At 39.5% G+C, this 21,125-nt stretch overlaps 1 protein-coding gene and 1 pseudogene across 1 annotated transcript in view; one reads left to right on the forward strand and one right to left on the reverse strand.

Annotated features, from left to right (window-relative positions):
* Window positions 1-21,125, forward strand: part of SLC16A10 (solute carrier family 16 member 10) — a 112,804-nt gene that overhangs the window by 16,310 nt on the left and 75,369 nt on the right. The window lies entirely within an intron of this gene.
* LOC118001732 lies at window positions 4,160-4,269 on the reverse strand (annotated as a pseudogene).

Here is a 21,125-nt window from a genome sequence, read left to right on the forward strand (position 1 = left end):
ACCTTCAGCTCAGGTCATGATCTCAGGGTCCTGGAATTGAGCCCCGCATCGGGCTCCCTGCTCAGTGGGAAGCCTGCTTCTACCTCTCCCACTCCCCCTGCTTGTGTTCCCTCTCTTTCTGTGTCTCTCTGTCAAATAAATAAATAAAAATCTTTAATAAAAAAAAGTAAATGAGGTTATGTGGGTAGAATCAGAGACACTACTTATTTATCACAAAGTAATGCCATTTTGATGATAAAATTCACCTGTGTATGTTACAAATTGTTGCTTTTATAAGGTTTCTGGAAACAAAACAGAATTCTGCTAAGTGTTTCCAGTCACTAGAGAAGGATTTGTGTCATTATGGAAACATAAGACTGTATGTGGGACTGGCTGACTATTTTTTAAAAAAAATTTTTAAAGATATTTTATTATTTATTTGACAGAGAGAGAGACAGCGAGAGAGGGAACACAAGCAGGGGGAGTGGGAGAGGGAGAAGCAGGCTTCCCGCCGAGCAGGGAGCCTGATGTGGGGCTCAATCCCAGGACCCTGGGATCATGACCTGAGCCTAAGGCAGACGCTTAATGACTGAATCACCCAGGCGCCCGGGGACTGACTGACTTTAGAACCAAAATGTAAGTTAGGACTTTAGAAAACAATTGAAGGTTTAGAAAAAAAAATTTTTTTTAAAGATTTTATTTACTTGACAGAGAAAGACAGCGAGAGCAGGAACACAAGCAGGGGGAGTGGGAGAGAGAGAAGCAGGCTTCCTGGCAGGCAGGGAGCCTGATGCGGGGCTCGATCCCAGGACCCTGGGATCATGGTCTGAGCCGAAAGCAGACACTTAACGACTGAGCCACCCAGGCACCCTGAAGGTTTAGAAATATTAACTGGGACACATTTTAGAAGGCTCATTTTTTAAAAAAAAATATTTAGAGAGCGAGGGCATGGGGGAGGGGCAAAGGGAGAGAGAGGATCTCAAGGAGACTCCTCTGTGAGCATGGAGCCCAATGTGGGGCTCAGTCTCACGACCCTGAGATCATTACCTGAGCCAAAATCAAGAGTTAGACACTTAACCAACTGAGCCACACAGGTGCCTTGGTTCAATTAATTTTTCTAAAATCCAGCTTTATTGAGGGATAATTTCATATAAAATTCAGCAATTTTAAGTCTACAATTTGATGAGTTCTGACAAATGCATACAGTCATGAACCACAATCACAATCATGATCGAGCCTTTCCATCACCCCCAAGATGTTCTCTTGTGTCTCTTTCCAGTCAGTCTTCCTTTTATCCTGGCCCCTGGCAACGACTGATCTGCTTTCTGTCACTATGGTTTTGTTTGCTCTAAAATTTTGTGTAAATAGAATCATACAGTTTTTTCTTTGTCTCTAGTGCTCCCTCAGCATGATGGTTTTGAAGATTCACCCATGTTGTTGCATATATTAGTAGTTCATTTCTTTTTATTGCTGAGTAGTATTCCTTTGTATGCCTGTACTACAATTTTTATCCATTCACCCTTTTTTTTTAAAAAGATTTTATTTATTAGGGTGGGGGGGGAGAGAGAGCCAGAGAGAGAGCGCGAGCACAAGAAAGGGGAGCGGCAGACAGAGGGAGAAGTGGGCTCTCCACTGAGCAAGGAGCCCAATGTGGGACTTGATCCCAGGACCCTAAGATCATGACCTGAGCCAAAGGCAGATGCTTAACCGACTGAGCCACCCAGGCGTCCCTCCATTCACACACATCTTGATGGACTTTTGGGTTGTTTCTAGTTTTTGCCTATTATGAATAGTGCTGCTTTGAACATTTGTGTGCAGTTACCTATGTTTTCATGTCTCCTGTGCACCTTGTTTTAGTTTATACTTATCTGAACTTTTAAATTTCACAAGAGGATGATATTTTATTTTTTTTAATTAAAAGAAATTGTGACTGAGGAGGTGAAACAGTGGAGGACTCTGGAAAGACAGATTTTTCACTTGGGTAATTGGGTGAATGGTGGTATTCCCAATCAAGAGAGTCAAATATGGCTGAAATTTACTTTTTTTTAAAGATTTATTTATTTTTGAGAGAGCCAACACAAGTGTGTGTGCCCGAGCGGGGGAGGGGCAGAGGGAGAAGCAGACTTCCTGCTGAGCTTGGAGCCCAACCAGGATTATATCCATGACCCTGAGATCATGACCTGAGCCAAAGTCAAGAGTTGGATGCTTAACTGAGCCACGCAAGCACCCCTGAAGTTTCCTATTTTTGAAAAAGACTGAAGAGGGTCCACTGAAATGAGTCCATGGGAAATCACTGATGACTTTAGCTAGCTTAAACTTATTGGTGTGGGTGGAGGTGAGTGGGGCTTAATTAGTTTGCGGAGCAGTGAATGGGGAGTAGAGATGGGGGGTGGGGGCTGAGAAGTAACAAGAGGAGAAATAGGGTGGTAGCTAGAGGAGGATTAGCATCAGGGGAGGTTAATAATTAACTTTATAAAGGATGGGAGTAGCTTGAGTGGGAGCCTGTAGAGAGGGAGATGAAGTTACCAAGCGCGAGTGAATAGAGTAAGGTTCATGAGCAAGTCAGATAAGGAATCCAAGCACTGCTGGTGGTGCTGGTGGGGGGGCGGGGGTTGCCAGAGGTACCACTGATTCCGGACCTGGAGAGAAGAGAGTAAAAACAGGAACAAATGGAGGTAGGATTGCTGAGGATCAGGAAGCTGAAGGGGCTTTTGTTTTCTCTGAGAAGTTATTTGTTAAGTGTCATGTATTGGGGTAGAGGGGCAGATCTGAAGAGAGTGGCAGAGGTTTGGGAGCTGAGAAGTGAGAAGAAAAAGGAATGATAACAGCTCTGAGAACTCAACCAAGATAGGAAAATGTGAATGTGTGGTGAAACCAGTTTCTAAGATTGTGGCTTTTTCTGCACCCCGCCCTCCCCCCCCAACTATGCTCTGCAGCCTGATAGTGACCAGGGAAGGTGAACCGAACAATTGATGTAAAGTTGGAAAAGAATCAAAGCAATTTTACATTTTTTGTCTGTTTTTAGCTCTATGCTGTGTGGCTTCCTCTTCTCTCTATCTTTTATACACCTTGTGTTTTTGGTAAAGTTGATTAAACATTTAACAACCAAATGCAGTTTTTAAAATTGTGGTAAAGTATATGTAACATAAATTTTATCATTTTAACGACTATTAAGTGTACAATAGTGTGCATTAAGTATATTCACCATGTTGTGCACCCATCACTGTCCTACAATTTTAATTTGAGGCATGACTTTATCATCTCTTTTCCTCCCTTTCTTTTACTCCTGATCAGTAAATTCAACATAGTCCTTTACTGGATACAGAATTTGTATTTTTGAGATTAAGATACTGATAATAGTAGGTACCGAGCTTAACTTTGGCAGGTGCTGTGCAAGGCACAAATTATGGCATTAGCTTTCTCGATATTTAGTTGTCATTATTTGTTAATGTCTGTCTTCCTTACTAGGCTTGTAAGGTCCGTGAGTGCAGAGGCTATCTATGTGTGTCGTCTTTACAGTTTTATCTGTACTGCCTGGCCTAGTGCTTGGCACATAGTAGGCATTCAGTGGAGTTTTTGAACACATGAAAATCCTTTACTGAAAGAATTTATTTCAGTTTAATAAGTTCTTTCTGAATGCTTCATATAAAGTAGGCAAAACTTGTATTCACACATTAATACAGATTATGGGGCATGCCACATTCCAATGTCTAGTTAATTAGTAGAAATCAAAAAGGGTTTATATTTGCAATTTCACCTTGAAGGTATTAGAGAAGATTGTGCATTAAACAAATGGTTGTACAGAATTGGCAGCAATAATCCCAAAGCTTGAAGGCTGTAGGTTAATTAGGATAACCTGGAAGAAAGTGAGTTAATCAAATTTGAGAGTTGAAAAAATGTTCCAATAATTTATGTTCACACACACTTCAAATATATAAGCAGGTAACAGGAACTTTAGTTGCAGAATACTCCAAAACAGCGGAATACAAGTGGATTTTATGGCTTATGGTAATGTTTTGGAGAAAGAAAACTTATAAAATTGTTTGGGGCTGTTTGGTACTATTACCCTGTATGAAATAAAACACACTAGAGTTTAAAATATTACCCTTATTAAAGATAAAAATATATAGTTAATGTATTAATAAACTAGGAATTATATTTTTTATAATTACATTTATTAATAGATTCAGTAATACTTTTTATTTAAGAAATATGCACAAATATGGGGATTTCTCTGTTAACTGGTATTAGATACTACACTTGATCTTAGCCAAAAGGCCGAGAAGCGATAACTGGTATTAGATAAATATAATTTTTTTCCCCAACTGGCTTATGTTTAAATGGATGTAATGGGGCAAAATACACATATAAGAATTAATTAGCAATAAAATAACATCCTTATAAGAATAATCACAGTATGTCCTCTGATTCTGAAAGGTAAGGGCTCTGTGTTTGTGTGTAGAAAAACCCACTGAGGTCTTTTTAAAAAAAAACTCTGCCTCCAGTAAGGTATTTTTGGATCATATGGAAGGAATAAAGAAAAGCTATTAGGAGCTCTAGTTCTATTATTTTCTTACCCTTTTTCACTCTCAGTAAGCTGAAACTGGAGTTTGGTTTTAGGAACAGTAATGGAAATTTTCTTATGTACCATCAGCAAAATCTAATCCTGAGTGATTACTAAGGCTTTTCAGTGTTGTGTGTGTTTGTGTGGATATGCATGTGCGTAGGAGAGCAGACAGACAAACGACATAGATCTTTGAAATGGACTTCCTCCACTAAAGTAGTAAGAGCAGGCAGTGAGGGGAGAGGAGGCTGGAGGGGAGGGGAGGGGCAGGGAGGAGCAGAATCAGAGGAAACAAAGCCTGAGGCTCCAGTCTTGGTTGTGTAAATGCTGCTCTGTCGCCTCATCACTGAGGCCTGCCCTATCCTGATGCTTGTGCTCTGCCCACTTTGCGGGCGTGAGAGGAGTGGGCTGTGTGAAGGTGGGATCTGGGGGTCTTAGTGCCTGCTAGGCTGACATGAGCAGGTTGTGTCTTGGGCTGGGCTCTGGGGTAACAGCAGCACAAATATCTAGGAAAGAAATTTTCCTGTCATCATTTTTATTCCTGAGTCATCATGTTTAGTTATTCTGATGTCTGGTATTGCCAGTTACTCAGAAATCAAGCAAGCAGCTTCTTCTGTTGGTTTTCTTTACTTCCTTTTTTTCTTATTTCTGTCTTGTCTGTTACTCCTTTTCTTTATTTTAGTCAAACAGGCACATTTAAAAAAAATAAACATACAGGTTACCATTTCCACTAGCAAGCACTTCCTCCTTATCTCACGGACTTCTAATCCTGCGGTGTAATGGTGAATTAAGACATTTAAAGATGTTGCATTCATGTAATAACATTGGTAAATCTCAAGAATATAGTACTGAGTGAAAATATGAAGTTGTAGAATGTTTAATATGATACATCTACATTTCACTTAAAAACGTGTAAAACAATACATTTCATAGAATCTAAAACGCTATTGATGCTAAGATGCACCACTATTGTATATAAACTGAATTTATTGATTGTAAGATACATCCTAATTTTATAGATGTTTTAATATGAAAAAATGAATCTTAGAATTGAAGAAATAAGGTAGATTTATTTTATTTTATTTTTTTAAAGATTTTATTTATTTGACAGCGAGAGAGCGCGAGAGAGCACAAGCCGGGGGAATAGTAGAGGGAGAGGGAAAAGCAGGACCCAGGCGCCCGGTAGATATATTTTATTGAAATGGACTTACGTAATAAAAATATAAAAATATGCATAGAGGGGCACCTGTGTGGCTTTGCTGGTTAAGCGTCTGCCTTCAGCTCAGGTCAGGATCCCGGGGTCCTGGGGTCAAGCCCCACATCAGGCTCCCTACTCAGCGGGGAGCCTGCTTCTCCATCTCCTTCTGCCCTCCCCCCCCCACTCTCTCTTGCTCTCAAATAAGTAAATAAAATCTTAAAAAAAAAATAACCATACATAGAAATGATATATAGCCAATTCAGGATGTAGTTCAGCTCTATGAAGGAAGGATGTAGAGGACAGGGCCACACAAGGGGCTTCAACCCTAGAATTTATTTTTAAAAATCTAAAGCAAATATTACAAAAAAATATGATTAGACAAACCTGGTTGGTGAATTCCTATACTTTTCTGTATGCTGTATTTTGTAATGAAAATTATATATTTAAAAGCTACATAAAAAGCAAGTTGCAAAAGTCTATATATAGTGGGTCCTATTTTATCTTCTAGCAATATTTGATTTTGTGTTCTTTCAGGCTTTTTCCTATGTCTGTCATACCATAGCAGGTTTTGTTGTTGTTGCTGTTGTGGGAAGGCTGGGGGTTTCCTACATTTCCGTTTTTTTGTGTGAATTAAGAGACCTATCATGTGCTGTTTTAGTAATGATAAAAAGGGCAAAGTTTTTAATGCTAAAGATGTCACAGAATGAATAGGATTGGCTGGCATTATTTCTTGGTGTTAATAAGTAGTAAGAAAATGTTTCCATTTTTTGTTTCTTTGAAGCCATTTTTCTGGTGCTCCCTTACTCTTTCTTTCTTAGTCATAAGGAGTCTAGAGAGGTCAGGTCTTGAGAATAAAAATTGTACAAGTTGAACAGAGTAAGTAAGTACTGTCAGGATACCTGGCTGGCTCAGCCGGTGGAGCATGCGACTCTTGGTCTGGAAGTTGTAAGTTCCAGCTCCACTTTGGGTGTAGAGCTTACTTAAAAAAAAAAAAAAAAAAAAAAAGTACTATCATGCCTAGAAATCTGATAAAGACCAGGCGCCTGGGTGGCTCAGTTGGTTAAGCGACTGCCTTCGGCTCAGGTCATGATCCTGGAGTCCCGGGATCGAGTCCTGCATCAGGCTCCCTGCTCAGTGGGGAGCCTGCTTCTCCCTCTGACCCTCTCCCGTCTCATGCTGTTTTTTTTTTCTCTCTCTCTCAAATAAATGAATAAATAAAATCTTTTAAAAAAAGAAAAAAAATTAAATAAGATAAAATAGGGTCATGAAGCTTATGAACTCTTTTTTTTTTTTTAATCCTTTTACTGAAACCTAAAAAGTGTTTTACCCTGCTACCACCAGATGAAAGGACTGCAGTAGGATGTTTACTTATTATGCCCAAAGCAGTGAGGAATCTAGGGGCTGAAAGGGATATTGTTTGATCACATTATCTTTAGGGGTCCTTAACCTCCTACATCCATTAAAAAAGGAGTATTTTTCATATTCCATAATATTAGTATCACACTTAGGTGTTTAATAGTCCTTACTGTTGATTAAAATAAAATTTGGCAAGATCTGTAAAAAAAAAAAGTGCCAAATATAGTCATACCATTTGACCCGAAATCTCATTCCCTAGGATCTTGCTTAATGACTCATAAGAAAGAAAAAGTTCTATGCATGAAGATCTTCACTATACTCTTACTGTAAAAAAGGGAAACTTCAGAGTCAATTTAAACGTCCCTAAATACAGAAATGGCTTAATAAATGATGACAGTCTGCTTTATGGATTATATTACAACTGTAAATGATAATGATTGCTGTGTAACAACATAGGAAATGTTTGGTGAAACGAGCAGGTGTACCACGCCATGACTCTAGAAATGTATGTGAACATGAACAAAGATGAAGGGAATATGGAAAATCAAAAACAAAAAAAAAGTGGTTGTATTAAAATGGTAGAATTTTGAGTGGATTTCTCCCCTCATCATTTGTTTAAATAAAATCGTACTTATTTTGGGCGGGGGGAGCCAGATCCTTTAAAGAAAAATATGAATTTCTCTTTAAGAAAATGGCAGATGGTAGGTTGGAGGATACTAGAAAACTAAAAGTAGTGGCCCTTTTGAAGATAAAACTAAAACATTTTAAACCAGGTTTGCGTTTGCACTGCACATATTGATTATTTAATTTTGTCTTTTCAAAGTAAGTTGGCCTAGTACAATTGTGTGGAAATCAGAGTATTGAAGAGGATTGGTAAAAAGAAGTGGGAGGATCAAAACCAATGTGACTGACTTATTCTTTTGCTCTACCAAATGAACCAAATTTTTGGACTGTGTCTGCTTTAGTCAATATTTGGTTATTTGCTTTGAAGCTATTTGTTTTCAATAATGCCATTAACATCCTCACAAGAGCCACAGTCTGACCCTGAGATGGTAGAATCTTAACAAGTTCCTGAGATGGTAGAATCTCTCTCTTTTTTTTTTTTTTTTAATATTTTCTTTCTTTATTTGACAGAGAGAGACACAGCGAGAGAGGGAACACAAGCAGGGGCAGAGGGAGAGGGAGAAGCAGGCTTCCTGCTGAGCAGGGAGCCAGACGTGGGGCTCGATCCCAGGACCCTGGGACCATGACCTGAGCCGAAGGCAGACACCCAACTGACTGAGCCACCCAGGTGCCCCGAGATGGTAGAATTTTAACTAATTTTATCATTTATATAGAAACTGAAGCTTTTGAAGTGACAACCATTTCTTTTCTCTGTACTTATTTTTGATTTTTGCATAACCATGGACTTATAGCTACCAAAAAAAGAAAGTCCCATAATTAACTCACAGTTAAATCATCTTGCCATCCTAGGTAGACTGGGGCTGGTGATGACTGAAGAGAGAATAGAAAAGACTAATAGACTGAAAAAGTTTTAGACCTTCAGGGCCTTGCTATAACCAGTTAATTCAGCTTCTTCACTTTATAGGTAAGTATAATAAGTACCAGGGAGGCAGCAATGAACCTGTATCTTAGGATTTCAAATCTAATGCCCTTTCTGTTGTACTGCAAGGAGAGGAGAAGGGAAAGGGAGAGCAGAGCCAAATTATTGACATTTTAGAGGCTACTTTTCCAGAAGGGACAGAACATTGGACTTGATGTCATTATCGTCTTAAGTTAATAGTTTTTACAAAAACTAGCACCCCAAAACAAAAATAGGTAAAAGACATGGATAATTCACCAAAGAAGAAATATAATAAACATGAAAAAGTATGCAACATAATTGAAGTGTAAGTAGTAAATGCATATTGCTACCTTAAGGTAAAAAATTTACATACAAACTTTATTAAGACCATTGGCTTTACAGGGCTTTTTGTTGGCAAGCTACTCTAATTTTAGGAAATGTAATTATAATGGAAAAAACTGCAATGCAAATGGTAAAAGACGAAAACAACCTGGTCAATAAATTTCATGAAAGTTACCTTTTTTTTTTAACTCATTCATTTGATCCTATCAGGCATCCATAGATGAATTACCTTCGGTGTTGTTTACAGACAAGACACCACTAGGAAGGAAACTGTGGAAGTCTCAACGCAGTTGAGACTTGGTATTGGCACCTAATTTTCCTCTCCTTCCGTGCCCTACGCAAATAGAGAAGCTTGTTCAGATCTGACTAAAGGAATGCCCTCATCCCCATTCAGAAGATTACTGCGGGGCCCCAGGAAGACAAAGCCAAGGAAAGAGAATCATCAGAATAGGAAAGGGATCAAAGTGTAGTTATTGGAGGGTGTCAGGCTGAAGACGGGATGGACTGTGCCGTAACTCTGAAGCCATGTATGGGGACTGAGGGAAGCTTCTGTGAAGCCAGGTGAGGGGACTGAGTGGGTTATCTGTCCTTGGTAACCATGTGCCACATCTCTGAACAGACCTTATCATCTGGCCTAAACCAGCCCAGGAGTTCTGATAAGAGGATTGAACTTAATATTTTAGTATTACTGACACAAAAATAGCTCCCCTCAGATCCCATTTGGAAGTAAGCAGGGTAAAAGTAATAACTATTCAGTGTTGCTTTTTAACTAAATTATATATTTTAGAGGTGGGCCCAATCAGATCATATAGAAATGCCTTATTTTTCATCTTCTGTAGCAAGAGTGGGCAAGTGGTCTTTATAAAGGGCCGCACGGTAAATATTTTAGTGTAGGCCAAACGATCTCTTTCGCACCTACTCAGCTGTGCTGTTCTAGCAGAAAAGCAGCCATATACAACATGTAAATGAATGGGTATGACTGTTTCGGCAAAACTTTATCGGACACTGACATTTGAATTTTACATAATAACTTGTTACATTCTTTTGATTTCCCCCCCCCCCAACCATTTGAATATGTAAAAACCATTTTTAGCTTTTGGGCTGCATAAAAACAGACGGCAGGCGGGATTTGGTCTGTAGGCAATGGTTTGTTTACCGCTGCTCTATAGCAGCCTTGCCAAGGGAAATAGAACTCAAGCCATATATGTAAGTAGAGGTCTTCTAGTAGCTGTATTTTACAGAGTAGACAAACAGGTAAAATTAATACTGTATTTGAAAATCTCTCAATGCTATTTCAAGATGTAATCAAAGTAAAAAAATTACTAGTGAGATATTTTGCACTTTTTTTCATATTAAATCTTTGAAATTCTTTGTGTTTTGCACTTACAGACATTCCAGTTTGAATGCTTCAGAATGATCTTGTATTTAGCTTTCTTAAAATGTTCAGTTGGGAAAAATGGAATACATAATTTGTTCCAAGCATACTTAAAATTTTCTGGGAACCGAAATGAACATTCGGTTTAAGTGCTCAGTAGCTACTGCTATAGTGCAGCTCTGCGGATGTTCCATTGTGTGGATGTCCCATAATTAACTGATTCCCATCGATGGACCATAAGTGGTTTCCAATCTTTTGCTTTTACAATGTTATAATAAATATTTTTTGTACATATAAATGATTAACATACTGGTACATTTGTAGATATATTCTTAAAGTGAAAATTCTGGGTCAAAGTATATGTACATTTTTTTTTCACTTTAAAAAACTCTTTAGTGATAAGGTTTCGAGAATAAGAATAGTATAAAAATACCTGTAAACCCTGTATCACCTCCTAACATTTTTATTCCATTTGTGTTAGCGTTTGTGCATACTTGCACACTTTTTTTTTTTTCAAGATTTTATTTATTTGACAGAGGCACAGCAAGAGAGGGAACACAAGCAGGGGGAGTGGGAGAGGGAGAAGCAGGCTTCCCGCAGAGCAGGGAGCTCGACGTTGGGCTCCATCCCAGGACCCCGGGATCATGACCCGAGCCGAAGGCAGACGCTTAACGGCTGAGCCACCCAGGTGCCCCTTGTACACTCTTTCTGATGTGTGTGTGTTTATGTGTGTGTACATACATACATCCACATATATGTGAGAAAAAAATTTTTTCCAAACCGTTTAAGAATAAGTTGGAAAAAAAAAAATAGGTTGAATATATTGCGGCCTTTTCCTTCTAAATGCTTAAGTGTGTATTTTCTCAATACTATATAATATATATAACTATATATTATATAATATATAACTATAGTAAATTATATATAACTCTAATAAGTTATCAACTTTGTAAATTGAGCATGGATACAATACCCTTTTTTAACATATATAATCCACATTCCAATTTTGTCATTTGACCCAATAATGTCCTTTTTGGTCTATACTTTTTTTTTTTTCTTTTTAAGATTTTATTTATTTATTTGAGAGAGAAAGAGAATGACCAGTGGGGAAGGGCAGAGGGGGGAGAGAGAGAGAGAGAGAGAAGAGAGAAGAGAGAGAGAGAGAGAAGCAGACTCCCTGCTGAGCAGGAAGCCCAATGCAGGGCTCAATCCCAGGACCTACAGATCATGACTTAAGCTGAAGGCAGATGCTTAACCGGCTGAGTCACCCAGGCACCCTGGTCTATACTTCTGATTTTATTTTATTTTATTTATTTTAATTTTTTAAATTTTTTTAAAGATTTTATTTATTTGACAGTGAGAGACATAGTGAGAGGGAACACAAGCAGGGGGAGTAGGAGAGGGAGAAGCAGGCTTCCCCGCGGAGCAGGGAGCCCGATGTGGGGCTCGATCCCAGAACCCTGGGATCACGACCCGAGCCGAAGGCAGACGCTTAACGACTGAGCCACCCAGGCGCCCCTATACTTCTGATTTTAATAAAAATTACCATATTATCTCTCTCTCTCTCTCTCTCTATATATATTTTTAAAGATTTTATTTATTTATTTGCGAGAGAGAACAAGAGACGGCACGAGAGGGAGGAGGGTCAGAGGGAGAAGCAGACTCCCTGCCGAGCAGGGAGCCCGATGCGGGACTCGATCCCGGGACTCCAGGATCATGACCTGAGCCGAAGGCAGTCGCTTAACCAACTGAGCCACCCAGGCGCCCTTATCTCTATATTGCCACTTTACATTCCCTAGGGTAGTACGTGAGAATGCAATGTACCCTCTACGTCAACACTATTATGTTAACACTTTTTGACAATCTGTTAGGGAAAGAATGGTATTTCATTATACCTTGCATTTCTCTTATTATGGTTGAGGATTTTCTCATGTGCATAAAGTGTCACTTATTTGTATTTCCTTTTTGTGAACTGTCATATCTTTTATTTTTCTACTAGGATGTTGGCTTTTATAGATTAGTCGGAATTCCTAATTTATTGAGAATCTCAGCCATTTTTCAGTGATATGAGTTGCAAGTACTTTTGCCAGTTTGTCATTTGTTTTTTGTTTTTGCTTATGGCATTTGTTGTTGCTCTTTGTTTCTATTTGGGGCATTTTGAAAGCATGTACTGGTGGGATGAACTGTGAATATTTTGTATTTAGATTTCAAAATCAAATCCACAAGTGTGCTTAGGATATCAGTAGAGCAGTAAGAAGGGAAGAGGCAGGCTTTCACCTCTCAGTATAAGGGGTGAGTAAACCAAATAAAATGGGACATATTTATTTTGGACTTAAATAATTATTACTACTTCATGGCTCCATGGCTCTTCACTCTGGCTCTCAAAAAACCACAAAACAAACAAAAAAAACCACACAAAAACCAGTTATGATGAATGTATTTAATGTTGCTTGGACCTTGATTATATCCGGGCCCTACCTAGGACTTGGAATTTTGGAAACTAAATAACATTGCAGAGGAGCACTGTAACCTTACTGGTTTGGAGACTATGGTACTGGCAGGATTTCTGGTCTTTACTTTTATCATTTTGGATGTTTCCTTCAATATTTTATGTATCCAAATGCATAATTTTATGATAAAGGAATTTTTTAAAGCCGGTTAGGTGCAGTTTTTATTTACTTATTTTTTAAGATTTTTATTTATTTGAGAGAGAGCACAAGCACGAGCGGGGGGAGGGGCAGAGGAAGAGAGAGGGTACTCTCTCTTCCCCGCTGAGCAGGGAGCCCCATGATCCTAGGACTCTGGGATCGTGACCTGAGTGGAAGGCAGATGCTTAACCGACTGAGCCAACCAGGCTGAGGTGCAGTTTTTAAATACGAAGTTGGTTTAAACCATTAAGTAGTATTAATGGGGACATCCATCATAGATATTAATTTAAAATACTTAGAAATATGAAAAATGTCATGACTGTAACACCTGCATCTATTTCCATAAAAGCTGATTTGCACATGTCTTCACATTGCAGAATCATATTGGTATTCAGACAAACACGCTGACGTTGTTCTTCCAACATCCTTAGTTTGGGTCATGAAGCATTTTTTCCATTTCTCCTTTTTCTGTGTGTAACACTTTTTCAGATTCTTAGATAAATAATCAAGACATTTTCCTCTGGGTCTACTTATAAATCACAGGCATATGCCTGGTGTGAAAAGTGCTCATCAGTAGTGTTTAAAAATAAACATAAGCACCCAAAAATGGGTGGTGGAAGAGAGGTGGAAGTTGACCCATGTCCGTTTTCCTACATGTCACTGTTTTAGAAATTGAACTTGTTTATGGACTAGTAGAGAGTCAGGTAACTCTGGCAGCCTTTGTTCTTTTGAAGTGTTTTTCTATAGTTTCTACACAATATAAAGTTCACACCTGAAATGGAAGGAAAGTAAAATGTCAATTGGAATCTGTTATTGTGTGCATATCTCTAGTCTAGAATTACTTAAAGAGAAAAACAAAAGCAAACGTGATGATTTTGGATTTGTATTTTATATTAGATTTATTAGACATAAAATTACCCTTTCAAATTGCTATAAACTTTTCTTTTTTTAAAATTTTATTTGTCGAGGAGAGATTGAGAGAAAGAATGAGAGGCAGGCAGAGGGAGAAGCAGGCTTCCCACTGAGCAGGGAGCCCGATGAGGGGCTCGATCCCAGGACCCTGGGATCATGACCTGAGCCGAAGGCAGACGCTTAACCAACTGAGCCACACAGGCACCCACTATAAACCTTTCTAAACACTCTGTTTCTTTAGTTATCTTGTGAACTGGTAATTAGTTTAGACTGGCAACCATCCATGGACCACTCATTTTAAGCATTGGTTTCAGTAACTTTAACTTATGCGGGGCACCAACAGTAGTATAGATTATTTGACAGCCTTTTGACAAAGAGGATGCACATCATGTTATAGTGCTGATTTTTAGTATCTGAACAAGAGATTAGGGTTGTCTCAGTCACTGCAGAGTAGTTAATGTGTTTTTTTGTTTGTTTGTTTTATTTTTTTAAGAATTGGCAGTATCTTAAGGTGTCAGGGTTATTTTTACTCTTTAGAACTTCTGGTGTAAACTGAACTACTCTGAAATAAAGCATATTTTGTGGGGAATACTTCTTAAAATGTGTGTGGATATGAGGCCAGTTAGGAATTTTATTTTCCTAATGAAAAAATATAAAGTGTTCTGCAAAATATTTCTGTTCATCTATTTTTTTATTCATAATTCAGAGTGTATTTGGAATGTTTATTGCCAAGTGATTTTGGAATATACAATACAACCAGCTTCAGTTTAAAAAATTAAAAAAAATTTTTTTTTAAAAGATTTTATTTGACAGAGAGAGACAAAGCGAGGGAAGGAGCACAGACTGGGGAGGGGGACATGGAAGAGGGAGAAGCAGGCCCCCCACCGAGCAGGGAACCCGATGTGGGGCCTGATCCCAGGACCCCAGGATCATGACCTGAGCTGAAGGCAGATGCTTAATGACTGAGCCACCCAGGCACCCCTATCAGTTTTTTAAAATTTATTCCTTTGTTCATTTAATATTTCCTTTTTAAAGCAACCATAAACAGTCTTTTTAAAAAATATATTTATTTATTTGAAAGAGAAAGAGCACGAGCCAGGGAGAGCAGCAGAGGGAGAGGGAGAAGCAGGCTCCCCGCCGAGCAGAGAGCCCGATGCGGGACTCGATCCCAGAACCCCGGGATCATGACCTGAGCCGAAGGCAGACGCTTAACGACTGAGCCACCCAGGAGCCCCTAAGCATGTGATTTTTATGTGAACATGTAATGCCAGGAAGGATTTCTGCTCCAAACTGAGTTCCTTTCCTGTCCCTATGCTTGTCAGCTTCCTAGTTTCTGACTTTGGGAGCCCATGGATTTTTTGACTCTGGCTTGCCCTTATTTTTGCCTGTGAGTTCCCTGGCCTTGAAGATATGGCCCTGCATTCATTCATTCCCCTCGTTGACAGCATCCTGTGTCTTGTTCTTTTTTTTTTTTTTTTAAAGATTTTTTTATTTATTTGAGAGAGAGAGAGTGAGAGAGCACAAGAGGGGGTAGGGTTAGAGGGAGAAGCAGACTCCCCGCCGAGCAGGGAGCCCTGTGGGACTCGATCCCAGGACTCCGGGATCATGACCTGAGCCGAAGGCAGTCGCTTAACCAACTGAGCCACCCAGGCGCCCCTGTGTCTTGTTCTTGTGTGTACTGAACTTGGACCTGACTCTGTCCTTGGGCTTTAGTCTAATCTGAGAACTCCTTCCTCCACAGTGGGCTAGCTGGGGTGGAACTCTGGCCTTTTATCTCACTATCCTCTTTAAAGTGTCCAGGGCACGATTGAGATCCTTTAGGTGCAGCTTTTCCCTGCAGACTTAGCACCTGGTTTAGGTAAGGGCTCTTGTTACCCAGTTTTTATCAAGTTCTTATCACACTCTGCATAGCTCCTGCTTCCTGCTTCCCCAGAGAGAACTGGTGGGTTCTGTTTTAAGCCGTTCTGCATGGCTGGAGTTCACCCTCATTTGCCGGCTGTCACCCATCTGGGAGAGGGGTGCTGAGTAATCACTAGATACTGCTGCTGGTATTTTATTTATTGCCAGTTCATCATTACTGATTTGGAAAATAAACATTGCCTCACCTGTTCATGGTATAATATTTTTATACTTGCTTTTCACTCACATGTTGCATATTAACTTTCCTTTTGAGAAGATCAGCATGATCTTGGAGCCTGGTGTGATTTGGGTCTTATTACTCCCCATGTATGTTTTTATCATCAGGTGCTTCTTTGGACTTTAGCCCATACCTCCCACTTGTCATCATCCTGTCAGGCTGCTCTCTGCCTTGTTCCATAGTAACTTTGCTTTTGGAGTTTTATTTCTTCATCCTACCTACTCTTATCTTCCCTATCAAATATAATTCTGTCACAAGCAACTGTGCCTGACAATCTCGGTGTAAGGGCCACAGCCGAGGATGTTTTGATGCTTGCGAGGAAGTCTCTTTAGATTACTACAGTGTAAAAGAGTCCTTTCTCTTTCAGCGTCTCATTGCTTACTGGATCAATTATTTATTTACTTGTGTAATTCATGTCCATGCTCAGGTATGTGTTAGAGTAGCTCCGAGACTGGGGTTCCCTCTGGAGAAGGATCTGTGTCTGATACTAGCCTCCTTCCTCAGGGTCTAATTTAGTGACTGAAATCAGGGAGACCTGCTGGCTGAGGTGCACTGCTCCCCCAGGTATTTGGTTCACACTTTGAGCCCTAGAACCAGGAGGTAATCTTTGTCTGATTCTGTTGTGTTACAATGGACTAATAACTGGTAAAATTCCTGAATATTCCAGTGTAGGTCTAAGGGGCATATAGTAGTCTGAATTGGAGCCCCTCATCAGAGATAGTTTCCCAAGGGTGCTGGATTTGAGTCTTTGTCCTCCTTCATACTAACTTCTGTGACCTCAGCTCAGGGGGTGGGGGTCTTTTCTCACCTAAAAGCCCTCCTGAAGGAGGCACTGACATTCATCAGTACAAGAGCAGTAGAGTTCGTGTTATGTCACCATTAGGGAGACACTGGCTGAAATCCCACCCTCTCCTCCTTTTTCCCTTTCAAATCTCCAAGAAGTCCCAGAGTTGGGGTCAGGACTGGATCAGAAGAAGCAGGAAAGTAGGACAGTCAGAGGTGGGCAAGGGCCATGGGCTCCAGTACTCTACTCCAGGGCATGCTGAGATGCTGCCTGAAGAGCAAACCAAGACCTTCCGAAGAGAAAATTGCCCTAAATCCAAGATAATTTCATTCTAAGACCTAAGATGGAGGGGTTCTTGATTAGCAGTGGGCTTTTTAGTTGTCACAAGGTAAGTAAACCTTGAGTGATGGGATTGGCCATAGAAATACAAAGGACCCTATGCTTTCAACTCTTAAGTTGGGGCCTTTCATCTGTTTGTTCTGAACCTAATTATTTGGGGTTGGTCGATGGCTGAGAAATGGACTTGTGTACTTCTAGTTTGAAAAAAATTAATTTAAAATTTTCCCCCAACAGAGAGCTTTTCTTTCACTGAATCCCTAAAATTTTATTCTGGCTTAGGTTATTGAGTAGGAATGAGAGAGTATAATAATTTTTAGTATGAGCTTTAGTATGATGTAAAAATCTCTGAAAACATGAAGTAGAAAATGTTCTTTATAGACCTTCTATAGGAAAAATAAATGTTTATAAACTGCTTATCAACTGTTTGTTTTTCCTACGTCTGCAATTTTATCCATTAATGACTGTCAGAGTTCAAGTTCAGTTCATTGCACAGTATTTGGAAATTTTCCTCACTGTTAATTAGTAAGACTTTGAATCATAAGTACTGATGGCTAAGTGGCACATTAATTAAAGCTTGTCAGACTTCAACCTTAGTACTATTATACTGGGAAGAGGAAATACAGTTAGAAAAATATTTTATTAAAGTATCTTAAATTTTATTAATAAAACTAATTTTAACCCTGAGTTTCATTTTTGTTTCTAAATTCCTCAGCTAGACCTAAATAGGTCATGAAATCTGCAGACTTTTTAGTTCGAAGATAACTAACCACACTAAAGATCACATCAGCATTACAAGCAGTGTTATTAAATTATAGATAATTTATTAGATCATCTTCAGGGCTAAGGGGAGTAGTTTGGGTGAATCTTTGTAGAAATGGTAGTATGCTTTGATAAATATGTATGGGCATGGAGTGGTTATCACTTACCTCCCATGAAACTTCTGGAAAATGGGGGCACATTTACAGTAAGATGTTATGATTACGACATATTGAAAAATCTGTATGACTTGATGAGTTCTCTAGAAGCTACTCTCTCCATGTCTCATCAAACTGTCCTTGAAATCCCTTTGCCTCTGTTAAGTTTTTCTAGACAGTTTGAATAACAAAGTGTAATTTCTTAGATATTTCTATGGTTAAATAAGTACTTCCTACAACTCTCTTTATTCTGAATATCAGGAAAACATTACATGTATACTGTAGATTTGCTGTTAGAATTGCAGTCAATTGCTATATAACAAATGTAAAATCTGTTTATACTTTCTGATGTATTTTTACATAAATAACACCCCTAATCCTAACTTGACCAGCATGTACGATGGTGGTATTATTGTTATCCTCACTGTATAGATGAGGAAACTGAGGCTCAGATTGACTAGATCAAATAGGAGGTACCTGAAAACTAGATCTTTGGACTCCAAACTCCATGTTCCTTCTACTACTCTATACTGAATACTGTTGTATACTGATTTACATTATGAATTCTTAAGACAGTCATGGCAATTAGTAACTTGAATCAGTAGTGGCTTTGTTCAGACACAGGCATGTGTATATTTTATGGTAGGTGTTTATATGTATGTAATATTTGTCATAAATGTAAGAATTATAATCAGTGCCTTATTTTTATTATTTATTTATTTTTATTTAGAGAGAGTGTGCGTACACGGGGGATGGGGAGGGGCAGAGGAGGAGGGAGAGAGAGAATCTCAAGCAGACTCCCCGCTGAGCGCAGAGCCCCTCGCAGGGCCTTAATCTCACAATCCTGAGATCACGACCTGAGCTGAAATCAAGAGTCGGATGCTCAACTGACTGAGCCACTCAGGTACCCCAGTAGTGCCTTATTTTTGGATTTATAGCTGAGAACCACTTACTATTTTAGTGGGAATTGTGTTAAAGTCCTAGAATAAGAGATATTAAGATTGTGAAGACTGCTCAAAGCAGTGTTCCAAATTGGGTGTTACCTCATTTTTCTTTCTTTTTTTTTTTTTTTCACGTGAGGCATGAGGAGCCAATGTGCTGGTGTGAAGGCTGACTTCACCAAGAGTATTTTCTTGGTATTTATGTTTTCTTTTCGATGCCAGTATTTTGATCAGCTTCTTCCCATACTTCCCATATTTGTGTAGTTGCAGCTGAAGATCAGTGGACATAACATGCATTGACTTATATTGAAATATATCTAGAGTGTCAGATTTATGCCAATACTACCAGCTGTGCCAGAGATGAAGTGTGAGATTAAAGAATTGTATTGCTTTTCGGTTTTTTTACCTAGTTAGATTCATGTTAAGCAGTGTGTGACTATTTTAAGATACTATACTACATTGCATAGCACTTTATACTTTTTTTTTTTTTTTAAGATTTTATTTATTTATTTGACAGAGACACAGCGAGAGAGAGGGAACACAAGCAGGGTCAGAGGGAGAAGCAGGCTTCCCGCTGAGCAGGGAGCCCGACGCTGGGCTCCATCCCAGGACCCTGGGATCATGACCTGAGCCGAAGGCAGACACTTAACGACTGAGCCACCCAGGCGCCCCCGCCCTGCACTTTATACTTTTTAATCCCTTTTTTATGTTTACTCCTCGCAATAAACCTGTTAAGTGAGATGACATGGTTATTATCATATTACAAATGAAGAAATATGACTTAAAATGTAGTACCATGGTTAAGAATGTAAGTTTTTATATTTTTATATATTCTTTTATGAATGAGACCAGAACCCTGGCTCTGCCAATACTACCCGAGTGACTTTGTAGCACGTTACTCTCTCTAAGCTTTGGTATTCTGACCTGTAAAATGGGGTGTCTTGTAAGCTTGCTGGAGAGCTTAAATGAGATAATGGGTAGACACTGTTCAGAATCAGTAAATATTAGGTAGCATTATCATCGTCAGAGGTTATTACTCATTTATTTAACTCAACAAAAATCGAGAGCCCCTTTTCTGTGCCAGTCACTGGGCTAGGCATCAGGTACATGATAGTGAACTAGACACATATGGTCCTTTCTCTAATAGAATTTACGTTTTAGTGGTAGAAATGGTAAATGAGTCAGTAAGAATTTCGTGGAGTGACAAGAACTTTGAGGAAGGTAAAATGGGACAATGCTTAAAAAGGGGCACTCTTAATTGGGAAGTCCTATTGGAGAAAGTGGCATTTGGTCTGAGACCCAAGTGACCATAGCCATGTGTAGATCCAGGGAAACAGCCTTCCAGGAGGAGGAAGACAGAAATGCAAAGGCTGAGAGGCAGGGAACAGAAAGACACTGTCCAGTGTGGAGGGGTGGAGGGCCGCATTGGGTAGGGTTTGTAAGCCAGGGAAAAGAGCTTGGGTTTCCTTTAAGTGTTGGGTTTTTGAGCAGGGGAGGGAAATGTTCAGTTTTGGGCAAGCAACTAGGGAGGTGTTATGAAAGAAAGGAACAGATGTGTCTTCTGTGCCCTAAAACTAGCACATAGCAGATAACAGAGAGCACCACACAGTGTTCTTGCTGGTGTACTCCTAATCTGATACTGGATGCTGTTTATCATGTATTCTCACAGCAGGCATCTCTCAAGTGACATTATGGTTTTTGTTATCTATCAGTGAATCTGCTTCTCTAACAGTCTGAAGGGCAGTGAGGGTGGAGACAGAGTGGGGAGAATGGTAAAAAGGCTATTTCTGAACACTGGATCTGAAATAGAGATTAGGAGGTAGGGGAGGGAAGGATAAAGTAAGATCCTGTTGTGCACGGAGGTGAGGGATGCTGTTTAAACTGTGGCTCCTTGAGGTGGCATGGGTGAGTGTGCACAGCCTGGGCCATGTTTCTCCCAGGCTCATCGTGAATCCAGGCAGTGCAGCTCAGATGCAGCTGCCTTGGCTCTGTAGCCTGAGACTTTTAGCAGTTTTTCCATCTCCTTTGAGGCCAAAAGGGGCAGTGATACCCTTGTGTTTTCTTCTTAGGAC

Source organism: Mirounga leonina, unplaced genomic scaffold, assembly GCF_011800145.1.
Source record: "Mirounga leonina isolate KUSES-001 unplaced genomic scaffold, KU_Mleo_1.0 Mir_53, whole genome shotgun sequence".
Taxonomy (NCBI): domain Eukaryota; kingdom Metazoa; phylum Chordata; class Mammalia; order Carnivora; family Phocidae; genus Mirounga; species Mirounga leonina.